Source organism: Euphorbia lathyris, chromosome 3 (genome assembly GCF_963576675.1).
Source record: "Euphorbia lathyris chromosome 3, ddEupLath1.1, whole genome shotgun sequence".
Classification (NCBI taxonomy): domain Eukaryota; kingdom Viridiplantae; phylum Streptophyta; class Magnoliopsida; order Malpighiales; family Euphorbiaceae; genus Euphorbia; species Euphorbia lathyris.
This window is the reverse complement of record NC_088912.1, coordinates 13,209,955-13,227,630: the sequence shown is the minus strand read 5'-3', so window position 1 is coordinate 13,227,630 and position 17,676 is coordinate 13,209,955. Positions and strand designations below refer to the sequence as shown.

Here is a 17,676-nt window from a genome sequence, read left to right as displayed (position 1 = left end):
GGTATTTAGGATCTATTATCCAAACGGATGGAGAAGTAGATGGAGATGTTGCTCATAGGATTAAAGCTGGTTGGTCGAAGTGGAAGAGTGCTACGGGTTTCCTTTGTGATCCCGGCATGCCTAATAGATTGAAGGGAAAATTCTACCGGACGGCAATTAGACCAGCATTGTTATATGGTACGGAGTGGTGGGCAGTGAAACACTGCCACATCCATAAGATGTCAGTGGCGGAGATGCGTATGTTGAGATGGATGTGTGGTCATACGAGAAAGGACCGGGTGCGTAATGAAATAATTAGGACAAAAGTAGGGGTCACATCTATTGAGAATAAAATGAGAGAAAACCGACTAAGGTGGTTTGGCCATGTGAGACGTAGAGCGCTTGATGCGCCGGTTAGGAGAACCGAAGAGTGGCAAAGGGATGTAATGGTGAGGGGTAGGGGAAGACCTAAGCAAACTTGGAGGAGGGTGATCGAGAGTGATATGAGTTTACTGGGAATTGAGGAAAATATGGTAGTGGATATGACGGATTGGAGGGAGCGAATCTGTGTCGCTGACACGACTTGACTTTCACGGTTTTATATGATGGTTCATGTTAGCCGACCCCGAATCATTTCGGGACTAAGGCTTTGTTGTTGTTGTTGTTGTTGAGCAATAGGAGTTAAATTGCTTCCACAAAAAGGGGACTTACCTCAAGAAAACTGAAATTCTAACCAGTTAAACAATGATAGCTTCATTTTAAAATATTCCAAGCCTTCAATTAACAATGATGGCATCAGAAATTTCTAATTTAAACAAATAGGTTGAAGGGAAAAGAAAACAAGTCTGCAGTTTCATACCTGAAGAGCATCAATGACATCAGAATTAAGATCCACTATGATCCTTCCTTGTGAATAACTTAATTTCAATAACTTAATTTGCAGAATATGAATATTAGAGGTTTTCTTCTAGATTTGTCCAATAATAGTTTTCCCAATATGGTTATTGGAACCTGAATCAGTTTCAGATGCATCAGTTTTCAACGGAAAGAAGAAAAAGTTAACTCGAAAACTGGTTTTTCGATTGTTGACATGTTAAAAACCTGAACACAAGCATAAGGTATTGGCCCAATTGTGCCATCCTGCAATTAAGTTTCATTCTTGGATCAAGAATAAATCAAAAGATGAGACTAAGAAGTCGGTTATGACGAATTAAAACTGGTTTTACTGGCTGATAAAAAGGTTTCGCTAACATAAAACTGAATGCCATTAATTCCTACAAACTGCTGGAACACCATCAGTGCCACTCCGACATGAAAATCAGAAAAAACAGGACAGCTTCAAGTTGTGAATGAGTAAATTATGAGCATGTATCAGATTTGTAAGCACTTATTTAACAGAAAAAGAAGAGATATTATAAAAAAACTTACAGTAAATGTTAAACAGGCAGTAAAACAAATAGGTTGAAGGGAAAAGAAAACAAGTCTGCAGTTTCATACCTGAAGAGCATCAATGACATCAGAATTAAGATCCACTATGATCCTTCCTTGTGAATAACTTAATTTCAATAACTTAATTTGCAGAATATGAATATTAGAGGTTTTCTTCTAGATTTGTCCAATAATAGTGTTCCCAATATGGTTATTCGAACCTGAATCAGTTTCAGATGCATCAGTTTTCAACGGAAAGAAGAAAAAGTTAACTCGAAAACTGGTTTTTCGATTGTTGACATGTTAAAAACCTGAACACAAGCATAAGGTATTGGCCCAATTGTGCCATCCTGCAATTAAGTTTCATTCTTGGATCAAGAATAAATCAAAAGATGAGACTAAGAAGTCGGTTATGACGACTTAAAACAGGTTTTACTGGCTAATAAAAAGGTTTCGCTAACATAAAACTGAATGTCATTAATTCCTACAAACTGCTGGAACACCATCAGTGCCACTCCGACATGAAAATCAGAAAAAACAGGAGAGCTTCAAGCTGTGAATGAGTAAATTATGAGCATGTATCAGATTTGTAAGCACTTATTTAACAGAAAAAAAGAGATATTATAAAAACATACAGTAAATGTTAAACAGGCAGTAAAACAAATAGGTTGAAGGGAAAAGAAAACAAGTCTGCAGTTTCATACCTGAAGAGCATCAATGACATCAGAATTAAGATCCACTATGATCCAATCAGTAGTAATGAGTGACCCTTTAGAAGCAGAAGCAGAATCAAATAGGTTGTAACATCATGTCTATGAACCAACTAATCTCATAAATAACACCCAAAAGTAGCATACATATTGAATGCTTGAAATGTAAAAGCCATTTGAAAGAGGAATTGATTATGATCAATCAGGTGAAATTGTTAAGGAAGGTAGCAGCAATGTTGTCCAAGTTGAAGAGATCAGTGTTTCAAAGGGAAATTCGAGGAAGGTACATATCAGTATCTCGAATGAGTACAGAGAAATAGTTATTTACTGGTGTTGATTTCGGTGTTTCCATGCTTCATAGCCCATGACAAAGAAAATTCTTCTTTTTAGTTAAACTTTAGATCACAACTATAATCATTGGTTTGAAAACACAATGCAGTAACTAATATTCATATTTCACAACTCAAGGTATAAAGTTACCCGTCTATGCATAGTGAAACAAGTTTAAACTCCAATCTCGCCTTTTACGGCTTAAAGGTCTACCTTTGCTTCCAGGGTCCCTGTTTTCCTTCACATTTTCCAACTTCCACACAGTTCTCCAGTTCTGTTTCATGGTCTCCAGAACAAATACACCTCCTTTTTTGGACTATGAGGTTCTACGCCTTCTACATTGGTTACTCTTATGGGCTCTTTGAAAAGACTTAACTCATCTCATATCTTCAGTATCCTCTCTGCACCAACAGATAAAACCTTCAAGGCAAAACCAATATTTTTATATCGAAAAGAGAATATCACATAAACATATCCACGATTAGTAGTCTTAAAAGCATAGGGTTTCCAGTCATCAGTAAATTCCAACAAGACCTCTCAAGTAATAGAGAGAACCCGCTCACCCCACACGATACCTTCAAGCACAACTCCACCATCATCCCCACCATCACCAGGCTGCATTTCTATTAAATGAAATAAGTCAGAAAAGATGAATTTTCAAAAGCCAACTTCTAAAACCAAGCAATAAGGTCACCCAAATCCATGAACTGCACCTGAGCCTCCACCTCTTCCTCTTTCCCTCCATCTGACCCGTCGTCTTTAATTATTTCATCTGTAAAATAAAAAAAAGGAAAGAATCACTATTCTATGGTGAACCTATTGAAATGCTTAAAAGTAGAAACAAAAATCACACAGAACAATTTAGTGACACGATGAAGAATACCAAAATTGAAAATTCATTGTAATTTTGTGATAGGAGAGGGGGGAAATAAAATACAATCTCCCTATGACATTAGATGATTAAAAAAAGCAAAGCAAAGAGAAGGTATACATATTCAATTTAAAGGGAAACATATAATGTACAATAAGTCGACCATATCATACTTAAGAACAAATAGGACTTTTATCGAACACTTGGGCTGCAGAACGAGCAACCTAAAATGCAACCTAAAGCAATCACCTTTTACCCCCAATCAAACATGTATTTCAATAAGATAAGCCAACTACTTCATACTCGATTCTTTCATTCAACAAGCTATTCTCAACCACAAACATTATCAAAACCATTCAACTAGCAACTCCTATTCTCAAATCTGAGCCAGTCAAATATTACATTCAAATTGCAAAGAAAAGAAATGAGGAGCCAAGAGAAAACAGAATCCTTAACAAGAAATCCCTAAAACTATAATTAACACAACAAACAATTAATTAACCCCAATTATATCTATGATTTTTCAGCGCACCTACTATCAAGTCCCAATCGAGAGACTGAGGGGTGAGATTGTCGATACTCCAGAGAGATGGACTGTTGTCTGTCTGCTTCTAGATGATGAGTTGGACAGCAAGTGAGAGTTGAGACAGTGCAAAAAAAAAACATGAGAAGAAGAAGATGGATTACTTACAGTGCCGACGGAGAGGAGGCAAGGCGATTGATCACGATGGAAACGCAGACCTAGACCTAGGTCGAACAGGAAGCTCGATGTTAGGTCGAAGAAGAAGTGAGAAGAGAAGACCGAGTGAGAAGCCCAGATCTAGGTTAATCCCATTTCAAATGATTTTCTTTCTGAATCCTCGAGATAATTGGAGGGAAACAATTTTGTCTAATTTGAGGAAAATGAAATAAGTGGAGGGAATAGTTATCTGGATTGGGGGCAAATGAAAATGGTAGATTATTAATGAGTGGTTACATTTAGTGAGTGGTTTTTTTTTTATTCCTACCAAATAATGAGTGGAATGTTAATGAAGTTGAAAAAAAATCAATATTTTAGTCAATAATAGTAGGGTTGCTCATTAAAGGTATTTAAGACCATATTTTTAATGAGTGGATAGCATACCCACATTAAATTTTGGTCATTGAAACCACTTTTTCTTGTAGTGAAAGTTACAATGGTCAATATTGTCGGAAGAATATTTTAAAGAATTAAAAACATTGAAAATCAGTTCCTCATCTTGTAACCGGAGAATTAATTTTCCTTGTTGCACATCTATAAGTGTTCTTCCGGTTGCTAGAAAAGGACGACCCAAAATTATCGGCCCAATTTTCGAAAGATACTTAATGGCATGAGATTTATATTTGCTTCAAGATCATATAGAGCTCTTTCGAAATACATACCACCGATAGTACACGGGATAGAGAAACTGCCCGGGTCCTTCAATTTGGGTGGTAGTTTATTGAGTAGGATAGCCGAACATCCTTCTGTTAATTTCACTGTTTCATTATCCTCCAATTTTCTCTTTTTAGAAAGTATATCTTTTAAAAATTTAGCATACATGGGCATATTTTCCAAGGGTTCCGCAAACGGAATATTTATATGTAATTTCTTGAAAATGTCGAGAAATTTGGAGAATTGTTTTTCTTGTTTCTCTTTGTTTAACCTTTGGGGAAATGGAATTTTTGTTTTGTAAGGTTGAACAAGTGGATCCGTAAAAAGCTTAGGAGGAGATGAAACTTGAGGTTGAGAAGTACTTACCTCATTCGTGGTATCTTTTACCTGTTTGCTTGGAGCCGACTGTAACTCTTTGTTGTTTCTCAATGTGATGGCTTTCACATGCTCCCTTGGGTTCGTTTCCGTGTTGCTTGGAAGGGATCCCATAGGACGTTCGGATATGGCTTTTTCCAATTGGCTTATGCTCGTTCAAAGCCTTTTGTAAACGTCTCTTGATTTCTCTTCCACTCCTCCATACCTGCAAGACGAGATTCCATTTTTGCAAGAATTGTTACAATAGCCGAAGCTTCATCACCAACATTTCTCTTTTCATTAGGATTAAATCCGGGTGGAGGTCTTTGCGGATTTTGCACATTTTGATTATTAGTCAATGAGAAATTAGGGTGATTTCTCCAACCATTATTGTATGTGTTGGAATAAGGATTAGATTGCTTAAAATTTCCCACAAAGTTTGCACTAGCGGTATCCCCAAGAAATGGGTTTGCCGCTTGACAATCCTCACTCTTATGTCCACTTAAACCACATAAATCACACAAATTATTTTGGTTCAAATTAGCCATTAATAGATCCAATTTTTTATTTAACTCATCAATGCCGGATCTTGATGACGAATCAACCAAACATGTTCCCGCTCTTGTTTCTAGGTTTTTCTCCGCTTGCCAATGAGAGCACCTTTCCGCCAATTCTTGGATTAAATCATAAGCCTCCGTTTGGGTTTTCTTAAGGATGTTTCCACCTGCGGCAGAATCAATTGTGGCACAGTTAGCGGAAGTAAACCATTATAGAAAATACTAACCTGTTGCCACTTCTCAAATCCATGATGTGGGCATTTCTTCAATAGTCGACGGAATCGCTCCCACGCATCATATAATGTCTCTCTCTTGGTTTGGCGAAAAGAACTTATCTCGTTTTTGTACATCACCGTTTTAGATGGAGGGAAGTACTTAGCTAAGAATTTCTTAACTAACTCATCCCATGTCCCAATGGATCCGGCCTCGAGAGAATCCAACCAGCCAGCTTCATCATCCCTTAAAGAAAAAGAAAACAATTTTAGTTTAATAGCTTCTGGTGGTACCCCATTTTGCTTAAGCATAGAACAATGTTTAACAAATTTATTTAAATGGGAGTTTGGATCTTCTCTTGGATCTCCGCCAAATTGACCGGAGTTTTGTATAAGTTGGATCATTGCCGGCTTGATCTCGAAGTTGTTTGCTCCACTGGTAGGTTCCACGATACTTGAATTCATGTCCAAACGGTTTGGAGTGAGTAGATCCATGATGGAACGTTCCTCTTGTGCCATGTTTGCTCTTCGATTAGCCAAGTTCCTGTGGAAAGTACGCTCAATTTCATGATCGGACAATAATGAAGGCCAACTTAAACTTCTTGTGTTCATAAAACAAAACAAAATAAAATGAAATAAAATAAAACGTCTAAATTAATAGAAGTTTGACTAGATTAATATTATAATTCTACTATCCCCGGCAACGGCGCCAAAAACTTGATGCGCATTTTACGTATACGTGCATGTGAAGGCAGGTGTACCTTAGTCGTGTATCAAGAAATAAAGTGTAAGTAGAGTATCGTTCCCACGAGGATGGTGATTATAAGTATTAATCTTTTTGCTCCCTATCTATTATTTAAACAACCGAAATGTAGAATTTGTTGGACAACCAAGCTAAGACTTTAAGCAAGAAATGAAATGAAAATTACACAAATTATGTGAGGAATTACTTATAATGAAAGAAACTAAGGCTTTTAGCTTCACTTAACCTCTTTGCTTGGTAATAACACCCTTTTAAGTTGTTTTATCCTTCTTAAGATGACGATTTTTCTTATTAACTATTAGTTCTCGAGATTGGTTCAAAACTCTTGACTAATTACTTTCCATTGGTCCGGCTCAAGTAATTAATCAAGAGAAGCATTAAGTTTTCTTAGTTTCAAACCTTCGATTTATTACTTTCCCTTGGTCCGGCTCAAGTAATAAATCTAAGATTTGTAATAAGATTTAATCTATACCTTTTTAACCTGCTTTACCTTGGTCCGGCTAAAGTGATTACTTAAGATTCGAGAGAAACCGCTCAAGAAATTAGTTCTAAACTTTCGATTAATTACTTTTCCTTGGTCCGGCTCAAGTAATTAATCCAAAGAAGCATTAAGTTTTCTTATTTCCAAACCTTCGATTTATCACTTTCCCTTGGTCCGGCTCAAGCAATAAATCTAAGATTTGTAATAGGATTCATGAAAAACCTTGGAAAACCAATTAGCCACACTAAATGGTCATTAGGTCCAACTTATGAATTTCAATTAATCAATTTTAATCACGTTCAATATAAACGATTAATTAGACTCAAGTAGAGAGTTGGCTCATCTCCTACAAGCATTAAGAATCATAAGTTAGTTCTTAAAAAGGATAAAGATAACTTAAATAGGTTAAACGTAATTACCACATAATTAAGGTTAAGATCCACTTTTAGCCTTAGTTAAGAGGGGTTTAACCCATCATTAGATTAAAACACACTTTAAAAAGATAGATAATAGAGTTCATGTTAATAAAAGAGATTAAAGTTTAGAAGAAACCGTAATGAGGATTACCGAACGAACTTCTTCGGTAACTTGAAACTTACTTTTATTAGATGAACTTTTGCACAAATAACACTCTAATAATAATAACAACAACACAAAAAAAACTTATTCTTAAGGAGAAGAATCAACAAAATAACATTATAGAGGGAGGAATTTAGCCTAAGCTTGGTGTGTCTTCAAATGGCACCCAAGGTCTCCTTTTATAGTAAAATGGCACACATAATTCCAAAGACCAAGTCATCTTTATGGCCTCCCACTCTTTATCATCTGAATTTAGCATTTAAGAGAGCATGGGGGAAGATTTTAATAATTTAGGAGTTGAAATGTGTAAAGGAATCTTAGGCATCAACATATTCATCACTTTGGATAAATTTCTGGGCCTGATGCACTTCGAATTTGGAGATGATTATTGTTAGTCGTTTGTTCATCTTTCTCTTAGCTTTCCAACGCATTTTGAGTCGCCTCAATCCGAATCCGTATGAGGGAGATAAGTTGAAAATACGAAAATGTGTCAAATCTGTCCTAGTGTGAACAATTGGACTCTATTTTACAGCACCTATCCGCGACGAAGTGCACGCTGGGTGTCACTAAAATTCCTCCCTTTTACTCCCGAGTTACCGTCTTAAGCCCCGACTTGGTTTTTTGTGCCGAAAACCTTACGAAAGTGCCTAGAAAACACACAAATTGGCTTAGATACATAAAATGAAGAAAATATACAAAAACCATTATTAAAATGGTACAAAATAACTAGTAATTAAATACTAAAAATGCTATAAATTACGACGATAACACTGTCGCTGGAGTCAATTTTGTACTTATCAAACTTCTTATAAGGCTTCTTAGAATATTTGTCATTCTTTTTTAACAGCCTTTTCATCTTTCTGGTATACATAGCCATCTCTTCATCGTCTGTTGAGCTCCCATCAGTGGAGTCAGCTTTCATGATAAGAGACTTTTGCTTCTTATCTTCAGATTTTTCCTTCACCTCGAAATTCTTCATCGAGATCTCATGGGTCAGCAGTGAGCCGATGAGTTCATCATACTTATAGGTGGTTAAGTCTTGAGCTTCCTCAACAGCTGTCTTCTTTGCTTGCCAGCTTTTAGGAAGACTCATGAGAATCTTCTTGACTTGTTCTTCCTTAGTGAAGATCTTTCCAAGTCTCTTGAGCTCGTTGATGATGTTTGTGAATCTTGCATTCATGTCTGAGATCCCTTCATTATCGTTCATTTCGAACAGCTTGTACAATCTCATATGCTGGTTCACCTTGTATTCTTTCACCTTGTTGGTTCCTTCATAGGTGACCTCCAGCTTCTTCCAGATCTTCTGCATTGACTCACAACCTGAAATCTTGTTGTATTCTGCAGCATCGAGTGCACAGTGAAGCATATTTATAGATGAAGCATGATTTTGTAGCTTCTTGAGATCATCCTCTGTCCATTTGGTCTCAGATTTGACAACCGTTTGGCCATCAACAGTTTCAACAAGAACAAATGGGCTTTGGACTATAGATAGCCAGGCACTCATATTTGTAGCCTGAATGAAATTTTTCATCCTATTCTTCCAGAAGGTATAGTTAGACCCAAAGAATAGGGGAGGCCGAGTTATGGACAGACCCTCAGGTAGAATCTGAGTTGTCAGATTTCCTGGGAGAAACCGAGTGCTGTTTTCAGCCATAGTGGGGATCAGCTTAAGGTAGTTAAACCTTTCACAGTGAGCTTTTAAGCTCTGATGCCACTTGTTGGTCCCTTATAACGTAACAAGTTAGTTCCAAAGGGGGGGGATAGGAACTATTTAAAATTTTAGTACGTTAAGGCTGACTTCTTTTTCTTTGAAAAAGGATTACACAGCGCGCTGAGTAAATTAAGACACTAGCTTAGTCAACTGGTGACTAAGTCAGCTTCTTTCTTTGAGTCAGGAGATAGCACTTGAGTCTATTCCTGAACTCAGATACTCAATACAATACAACTCAGCGTGACCTCTTTACTTGGTCAGTTTTGTTTAAGCAAGCAATATATATATTAAGGAGTTTAAGGTTAGAAAGATGTTACTCAGCAGATTTATCCAAGTTCGGCCTCTAAGTCTACGTCCTGTCCCCGGAACACGTTCCGAGCTTTCGAATTCTCTACTGAGCTCTTTAACGGTAGAGCATCAAACCTTTTACAACTTAGAAGCTGAGTATAACAAGAGTACCTTCCTCTATACCTCTACTCACTCCTAATCTCTCGCTGAGTACTATAACCGAGTACTCAGCCTCTCCTTTCTAATCTCTAGAAATGATAAAGATTTGTCCTAAACAACAATTGCTAAGACACCTTAGATGATTGAATAATCACTCTAGACTTTTACACGAAAGATATAGAATTTGGTGTAAGTATTTGCTTTGCTTTTTCTCACAGAATTTTGAGTAGAATTTTGGTCAGCGTAATGGCTTGATAAAGTTCTGTGTGGAATGAAGCAACTGAAAGGCCCTATTTATAGAGACGTCTGAGGCATCAGTTATTTCGAATTTCAAAATAACTGTTGGAGGGAAACAGCTTCCTGTCGTTGTCATTCAGTCCTGCTCAGTGCTCTTGGCCAATCAGATTCAAGTATCTTCTGTCTTCCATCAGAGCTGAGCAGCTTTTAGTCAGTCCGGCAGAATGTCTCTCCATTTATGGTAAGGTCAACTAGACAACTTTCTGTGTCTTCTGAACTTTACCCAAAGTAGAAATACTTTGTCTGGAAGTTGTTCTTGCTCAGCTGCTGTCTTGTACTCTTTGTCGATACAACTCAGCAGTTTCGTTCCGAAGTTGTTCAACGAAGGTCTTCTCGATCCTTCTTTTGCTGAGCTGCGTTTTGTACAAAACGACAGCGTTTTGCTCACTCGGGCCGAGTGGTCTTGATCTGTTTGACTTGAGCTTTGACTTCTGTATTGGGCTTTAAGCCTTTTAGTCTTTATGTTTTATAGACAATTTAACTCAACATTGAACAAACACATTAGTGTAATAAATCAAAACATTTAAACTTAGTGTGTTTAGAATATATTTAATTTTACTTAAATAATTTTGTCACATCAAAATCATGTGGAAAGGTGTTTCAACAGTCTACACGTTCTCTCTAATTCGAGATCGATAGGAAAAACAGGAGGTCCAGCTCTACGCATAAACAAGTTGAGAACTTCTTTTTCCTGCACGCCTTAGCAAACAGATTAAAAACACCCTGTTTCACAGAAATTTCAGATAAATTTTCTTTCTTTCAATCCCCGGCAACGGCGCCAAAAACTTGTTGTCCTAAAATGAGACTTTAGCAAATGTACTAGATACAAGTAATAAAGTGATAAGTCAAGCATCGTCTCCACAGGGATTGAGATCCAAAATAATATAAGAAAATCGTTGCTGAACAGTGTGTGTGTAAAGGTATCTTCTTAGCAAAGTTGATTGTTGAGGTTGGTCAGTTAAGACAAAAGAGTGCTACTTCTATTAAAGATATAACAAATAGATGACAGTTAAAAGATAGAACAGGCTAAGCACAGCCGAACAGGTAGTGTAAGCTCCTAAAATAGTCAAACGAAATAGTGACAATACCAATGAAGTCAAAGTATCAGCTTTAATGCTCACTTAAGTCAACTCTCGTGTGTTCTTAAGTTTCTAAGATTTACTAGTACCAATAGCGTCCTAAAGGAACATTCTTTCTTGCATTAAGATCGAAGCCGCATTTCTGTTAAGAAAACCTTTGACACAACCATCTAACATGTCTGCTTCAAGGTTGTGAGATTGATAGAGATATCAGTGAAGATGCAAGCAGTGTCCTATCATTCATCTATCACATGCATAAATGCCTAAGCATAGAAATATAAACCCTCATCAACACATCATTGGTAAAACACTATATATTCATTGCAAAGTTATAAGACTTACATCACTGGCCCAGACTGGCCGTGCCCATTCAAAATATATTACTCACTCATATTGAGCAGTGAGCAATAAGAAAATCTTCCAACATTCAGAAACTCCATTGGTGGAGCTCTCTTCTTTTTTTCCTAGACAACGACTTTCTATTCTAAAATATGCTATCTCCCAATCTTCCATTTGCTACATCTATTTAAAGGAAAGACCGGGGCCAAAATCGGTACCCGAAAGTACCTTTACAAACTATTACAGAAATAAGTCAATTGTCCAAAAAACTAAACAAACTAGAAATGATAATGGATCCTTTTGACCCTTGAACACTCAAGGGTCGAAACTTCTTGTCATCTTGCTACTTAGGTAACACTCTGATACACCTTTCCACCCGCTGCCTCTGCCATGCCTACTTTTGACCTGTCGCTGTCCGTCATCAGATTATCCGGCATTTGACCGTTGGATCAGAGAAAGGCTCCAACTCCTCTTTGGCAGTAGCGAAACAAGCTGTTTCTAGATTGTTTGGCTTCATCTTTACTTATCTGTAAAAAGACATTAATCAGCCCTTCATTCTCGCAATATAAAAGAAAAATACCCCAATTTATTTATAAATATTGTGTTAGAACTTAGTCAATTTCATGCCTAACATTAAACAACTTTAACTATTCAACATTTTAGGTTTTAGGTTATTTAGGTTATTTAGGTATCATTTTTTTTATCATTTTAAATTTTATTTAGTCTAAATAGACCATTGGTCCTAATAGGACTAAAAATTTGACAAAACAAATAGGGTATAAATAATTTTTTATAAAAATACAAAAACTGACTAGTGTAATATGATTTTGTGGGACATTTTTTTTTGTAGAACATAAAGAGAATAAAAACTAAATCACCTAGCTTCGAATTAATATGGTAAAACAAACCGTAAAATTATGATGCAAAATAAAGATAAGAGGTGTTCATAAATAGAAATGACCATTAGAAAATCATCATCAACTCTACTGTGCTCCTTAAAGTGAGAGTCCTGATCTCACTGACAAGATTATCAGATCCAAGGACATTTAATTGGTACAATAGCTTTAGTGTCGATTGATTCAGCTTCTAAAGCTCAATGTGGAAAGACGATCCTTTATTTTTACTGCACAAAATTAACCATTAACCATGTTAAAATCATGTGTTCTATAGATGGTTTCAGATTTTTCACTATCATTTTAGATCTATTCAATTTTTTTTGATTTGTTAAACAATTAAAGGTAGATATATTCAAATTTATCCATTGGTTTTGATTTAGATATATCTATGTGTATCTCTCTAAGCAAATTTAAACAATCTTATTTACAACCTAAATGATCTACTGGAACACCAATTCTACCATTTGGCAACTGCTTTGCCCCTAATATGCAAACTTTAGAAGGACAAAGAACAAACTCAAAATCAATGCAAGGAATTTGTAGACACAGTTTTGAATAACATCAAATAAACATATATACAAATAATGAGAAAGAATATACATACATTTCCCCGAAAAGCATCGGCTAAGAAACAACTTTTTTGGAAGTGAAAGATACGTCTTCATTTGATGACGGAAATAGAGATTTCGTTAATTGTTTAAGTAAATACAAATGAACTTTAGTGTGATTGACTCAGACGGAGAATAAAAGAGACCTCTTCAAGAAAACAATATTGGTGGAGAGTTGTTGCGCATATATGAGATTTGGGAGGCTAGGGTTTCTTTTTAATTGTTTATATACCAGATTTGGGAGGGTAATTTTGTAATTAACTTTTATCTAATAGGGTTTCTGTACAGGAGGGTATTTTTGTAATTGATGTAAAATATTACGAGTAAATTACACCCATGGCCACTAAACTTTTCCCATTTTCACATTATGGCCACTCAACTTCATTTCTTCCCCGTATGGCCACTCAACTTTACACTTTTTAATATGGGTGACCACTCAATTTTAGCTAATCTCTCAAAATGACCGTTAACAATCGTTAACGACTTCAAAATGAAAATAGTCAAGAATTAAAGTTGTTCAGAACCACATTTACCATGAAACCACATTTTTTTAAATCACATTTTTTTTTGGAGCTCTCTCTCTCTCAAAACTCACTTTCTCTCTCCTAACTAAACAATACTTAAATGACCTCAAAATGAAAATTTTCAAGAATTATAGTTCCTTAGAATATCATTAACGCTTTGGATTTTTTTATTTTTAGCCGTCAATGGTCGTTTTGAGACGTTAAGTGGCGACCGATGTTAAAAAGTGTAAAGTTCAATGTCCATACCAGCAAGAAATAAAGTTGAGTGGCCATAATGTGAAAATGAGTAAAATTCAGTGGCCATGGGTGTTATATAGCCAAAATATTACTAAATATCTTTTGTTAGGGTGAGTTGGTGTTTGAAATTTATATGAGTTATTAATTAGGCTTGACATAACCAAACATTTTTATTCTCAAATATTGGCCCAATCAAGCACAACAAATAAAGCTCTACTTTTGGCGAAAAGATTTATTTATATTAAGGGATAAGATACATATATAGTCATACGGTTATCGAATGAGAATAAATTTAGAATTTACTCATAAAATGCAATCTTAAATCTAACATTAATAGGAAAGGATGTGTCATTTCAAGTCTCATTTGTAAAAGATGAGTTTTTTTTCACTTGAAATTTTGATGTTTTCGCCACCCAGAAACTTCTATAGTTTTGGCCAACAAATAAGGTTAGAACTGTCACATCTTTTGTTAATACGAAACAACTCATTGTTCGTGAATAAGATTTGAATCGCACTATGTAGTAAATATTGGACATAATTGTTTTTTTTACATGAAGGCTAAATTTATTCTTCCCAATAACCATAGAGCCACTTATAACTTATCCGTTGGTGTCAATCTTCAATCTGCTATGTGCAATGTTGTAAAAAATGCTAACGACTTTCCACCCATAGTTTGTACCATCCTTTTTTCCAAGCAATCTGAATAGCAAAAATAACGACTTTCAATTCGGAAATATGCACATAGGGGTATCCACTCGAAACGCAAAACAACCCCGAGCATATGCTCGAGTAGTGTGAAACACTCCCCCATTCCCCTCTCATTCCTGTATTAACGTTTGCAGAACCATCTATGTTAACTTTGAGCCATCCCGGTGGAGCATGAACCCAAGTAACACTAACTATATTAGTAGCTCGAGGGGGTCTAAGGGGAATTTGTAACTGCCTAAGAACATGAAGCTCATCAACCCAATTTTTCATATGACCTTTATTACCAATATCGCCTTCACAAATCATAATCCAAAGCCTACGAAGCACAAGGTGAATTGATTGTGTTTCATTCTAAAAAATCATAATATTTCTAGTGTGCCACAGAATCCAACTGACCATAACAAATCCACTTCAGAACCGAAGCTATGATTTAAATAATTCAAGATAAGAGTAACTAGAGAATGTATCAATGCAATATGTTAACCAAAAAGAGAGCCCAACACTCTCATAGCAACCTGAGAAAAAGAACAGTGAACCAAAATACATTCAATTGATTTTGAGGCTACTTTGCATAAAATACAACTAGAAACAATAGGCATGCCATGCTTATGCAATTGGTCATGAGTGGGGATATAACCCAGCAAAGCCCTCTAACAAACGATTGAACGAGATGGAGGAATGACTTCAGACCAAACAAACTTGTGCCATTGAACCTTTGCTACATTATTACCCAGTGAAAAATAGAAATCATTGATAGTAAAAATACCTGAAGAAGAACATGTCCAGGCCCAGAAGTCCTTATCATCACCGCCATGCCTAATCTCCATAATATGCTGCTGAAAACTTGTAGAAGTTGCTGAAGATTTATCCATCAATCTCCATCGAGAAATTCCCTCAACGCTATTAAAGCAGGCACGTTGGATATTACGGGGCAGATTTAATTGTTCTCCCACCGAGAGCTAATCCACAATTCACTCTAGAAATTCAGCTTTGAATTATTGCCAATCCACTAGTGAGATTGATCACTAAGAATATAGTAGACCTCTCAAATTGATGGCCAAATCAAAGAATTGGAAATTGCAGCTTTCAGGAGCCCATAACTCGCAAGAAAATGCCCTTTTAAAAAGAATTGAAACTAAAAAGTTCCCAGTAAGTAATTCCCACTCAACCTCACCAAGAAGAGCCTTATAAAACCGGAGCAAAACTTTTATGACTTGACCGCCATTCTCACTCATGGGTATTCTCTTTTAAAACATAATAGTCAAATTCAATAGCCCTAAAAAATATCAAATTGCACTAGAAGTGAGTGCCATGAAACAATATACACTGGAATGGTTAGTGATCTTTGGTCTATAGTGACTTTCTCTACTACAAAAGCACGGTATATGGCACTAACTGAAGCTGCTAAGAAGGGGATTTGGCTTAAAGGATTGGTTAGTGATCTTGGTCCAAAGGATCAGATTCATCATGAGAGGACGAAGCATATAGATGTGAGATATCATTTTCAGAGAAGCGAAAAGAGGGTAAAGGTGAAGAAGGTAGGCACTCCTGACAATTTGCTGACATGTTTACCAAGCCTATCCCACAGAGCAAGTTTCAACACTGTTTGGACTTGCTAAACATGAAAGGTTAGTAGTTGCCCTGTCATGGGTGCATCTATTATGTTTGTGAGGAGAATTCAAGTCATGGTGGAGATTTATCGTAATGCTTTGAATCAATTTAACACACTACGATAGGAAGCAACTGGGTCTCACTAGATTAGTATTGGGTTTTAGATTACTACACCCGACGGTATATCTTCTTTCCTATTCGGATTAGTATTGGCTTTCGGTTTTCTACTTGGAAGCAACATCGTGGGGAAATTGTGGGTTCGAAGTCGGATTAGGTTAAATTGACTACTATAAATACTCTATTATGTAAACCTAATTTGTAATCGATTCTTTCCGCTTTCTAATAAAAGTTATTCTCCTTCTACCCGTGGACTAGCCAACACAACGTTGGTAAATCACGTAAATTTGTATTTACGATTTCCATTTATTTTTCATTAAATCCGCACAACAATGGCGATGAGTTCTAGAAGTGCATCAAGTCCGCATGGTTTTACTGGTTTATTTTTTTAGAAATACTAGGACATTATTGGGCAGATATTTGCAGAATAGTCACTTGGTTTTTTGAGACTGGCACTGCCAATGCAGGAATCAATTCTAATTTAAGGGCACGTATCCCTAAGGTAGATGGACCCTCGAGGATTGAACAATATCGACCCATAGTTATGAGTAATTTTAGCTTAAAATTATCTCTGAAATTCTTACAGACAGGCTAGCTCGGGTTGCTGGGGATATTTTCTCTCTGGATCAGTTTGGGTTTATTGGAGGCATGAATATTCACTAATGAATCACAATGGCTTCAGAAGGCGTCAATGACCTATCGAAGAAATGCTCTGGGAAATATGTATATGAAGATGGACATTGCAAAATCATTCAACACACTCATCCGAAATCTTTTACTAGCAGTGTTAGAGACTTTTGGGTTTTCTTTACAGTTTCGTGACTGTATCCTCAACATTCTACCATCTGCAAGAATTTCAATTTTGACTAGCACTGGAGTAAATGGTTATTTCGCTTGTTCTCGTGGGCTAAGACAAGGAGATCATCTTTCTCCAATCCTATTTAGTATAGCTGAGGGTTTTGTAAGTCGAAGCATTACACGCCTTGTTTATCTTGGTCAATTGGAACGAATGGTCTACTCTGGAAATCATATGATGCCAACACATCTGCTATACACGGATGACATTCTATTGTTTTGTAAAGCAACACTCTCTAATGTTCGTGTTATTGCTGGAGTATTTGATTTCTATAGCATTGTCTCGGGTCATATTGTGAACTGGCAGAAGTCTGAGTTGTATTTTGGGAAGCATATCACTCCACACTGTTTAGGTTGCCTTGCGGAGGTCACTCTCATTAGAATTGGCCAACTTTCGTTCCATTATCTTGGAGTTTCGTTATTTGTGGGGCCAGTTTCAAGCCTCATTGTTAATGATCGTATGAATATTTTTTACATTCGTTTCTCCTAATCCTCTATACATACATTTTTTATATTATTTATTTATTTAAGGGTTTGGAGTCTATGAAAGCCTGGGGTGCCGACCTAGTTGGGATGTCAGGCTAACACAT

The 17,676-nt window shown here is 36.4% G+C and overlaps 1 long non-coding RNA gene and 1 other non-coding gene across 2 annotated transcripts; one reads left to right on the top strand and one right to left on the bottom strand.

Annotated features, from left to right (window-relative positions):
* Positions 1-2,994: 2,994 nt before the first annotated feature.
* Positions 2,995-4,177, bottom strand: LOC136224191 (uncharacterized). The gene is made up of 4 exons (XR_010686320.1): positions 4,010-4,177; positions 3,851-3,929; positions 3,161-3,219; positions 2,995-3,070 (listed from the first exon to the last, which is right to left on the bottom strand). It is a non-coding gene; the product is annotated as an uncharacterized lncRNA (long non-coding RNA).
* A 1,688-nt stretch (positions 4,178-5,865) lies between these two features.
* LOC136225257 (small nucleolar RNA R71) lies at positions 5,866-5,972 on the top strand. The gene has a single exon (XR_010686982.1). It is a non-coding gene; the product is annotated as a small nucleolar RNA R71 (small nucleolar RNA).
* The last annotated feature ends 11,704 nt before the right edge of the window (positions 5,973-17,676 follow it).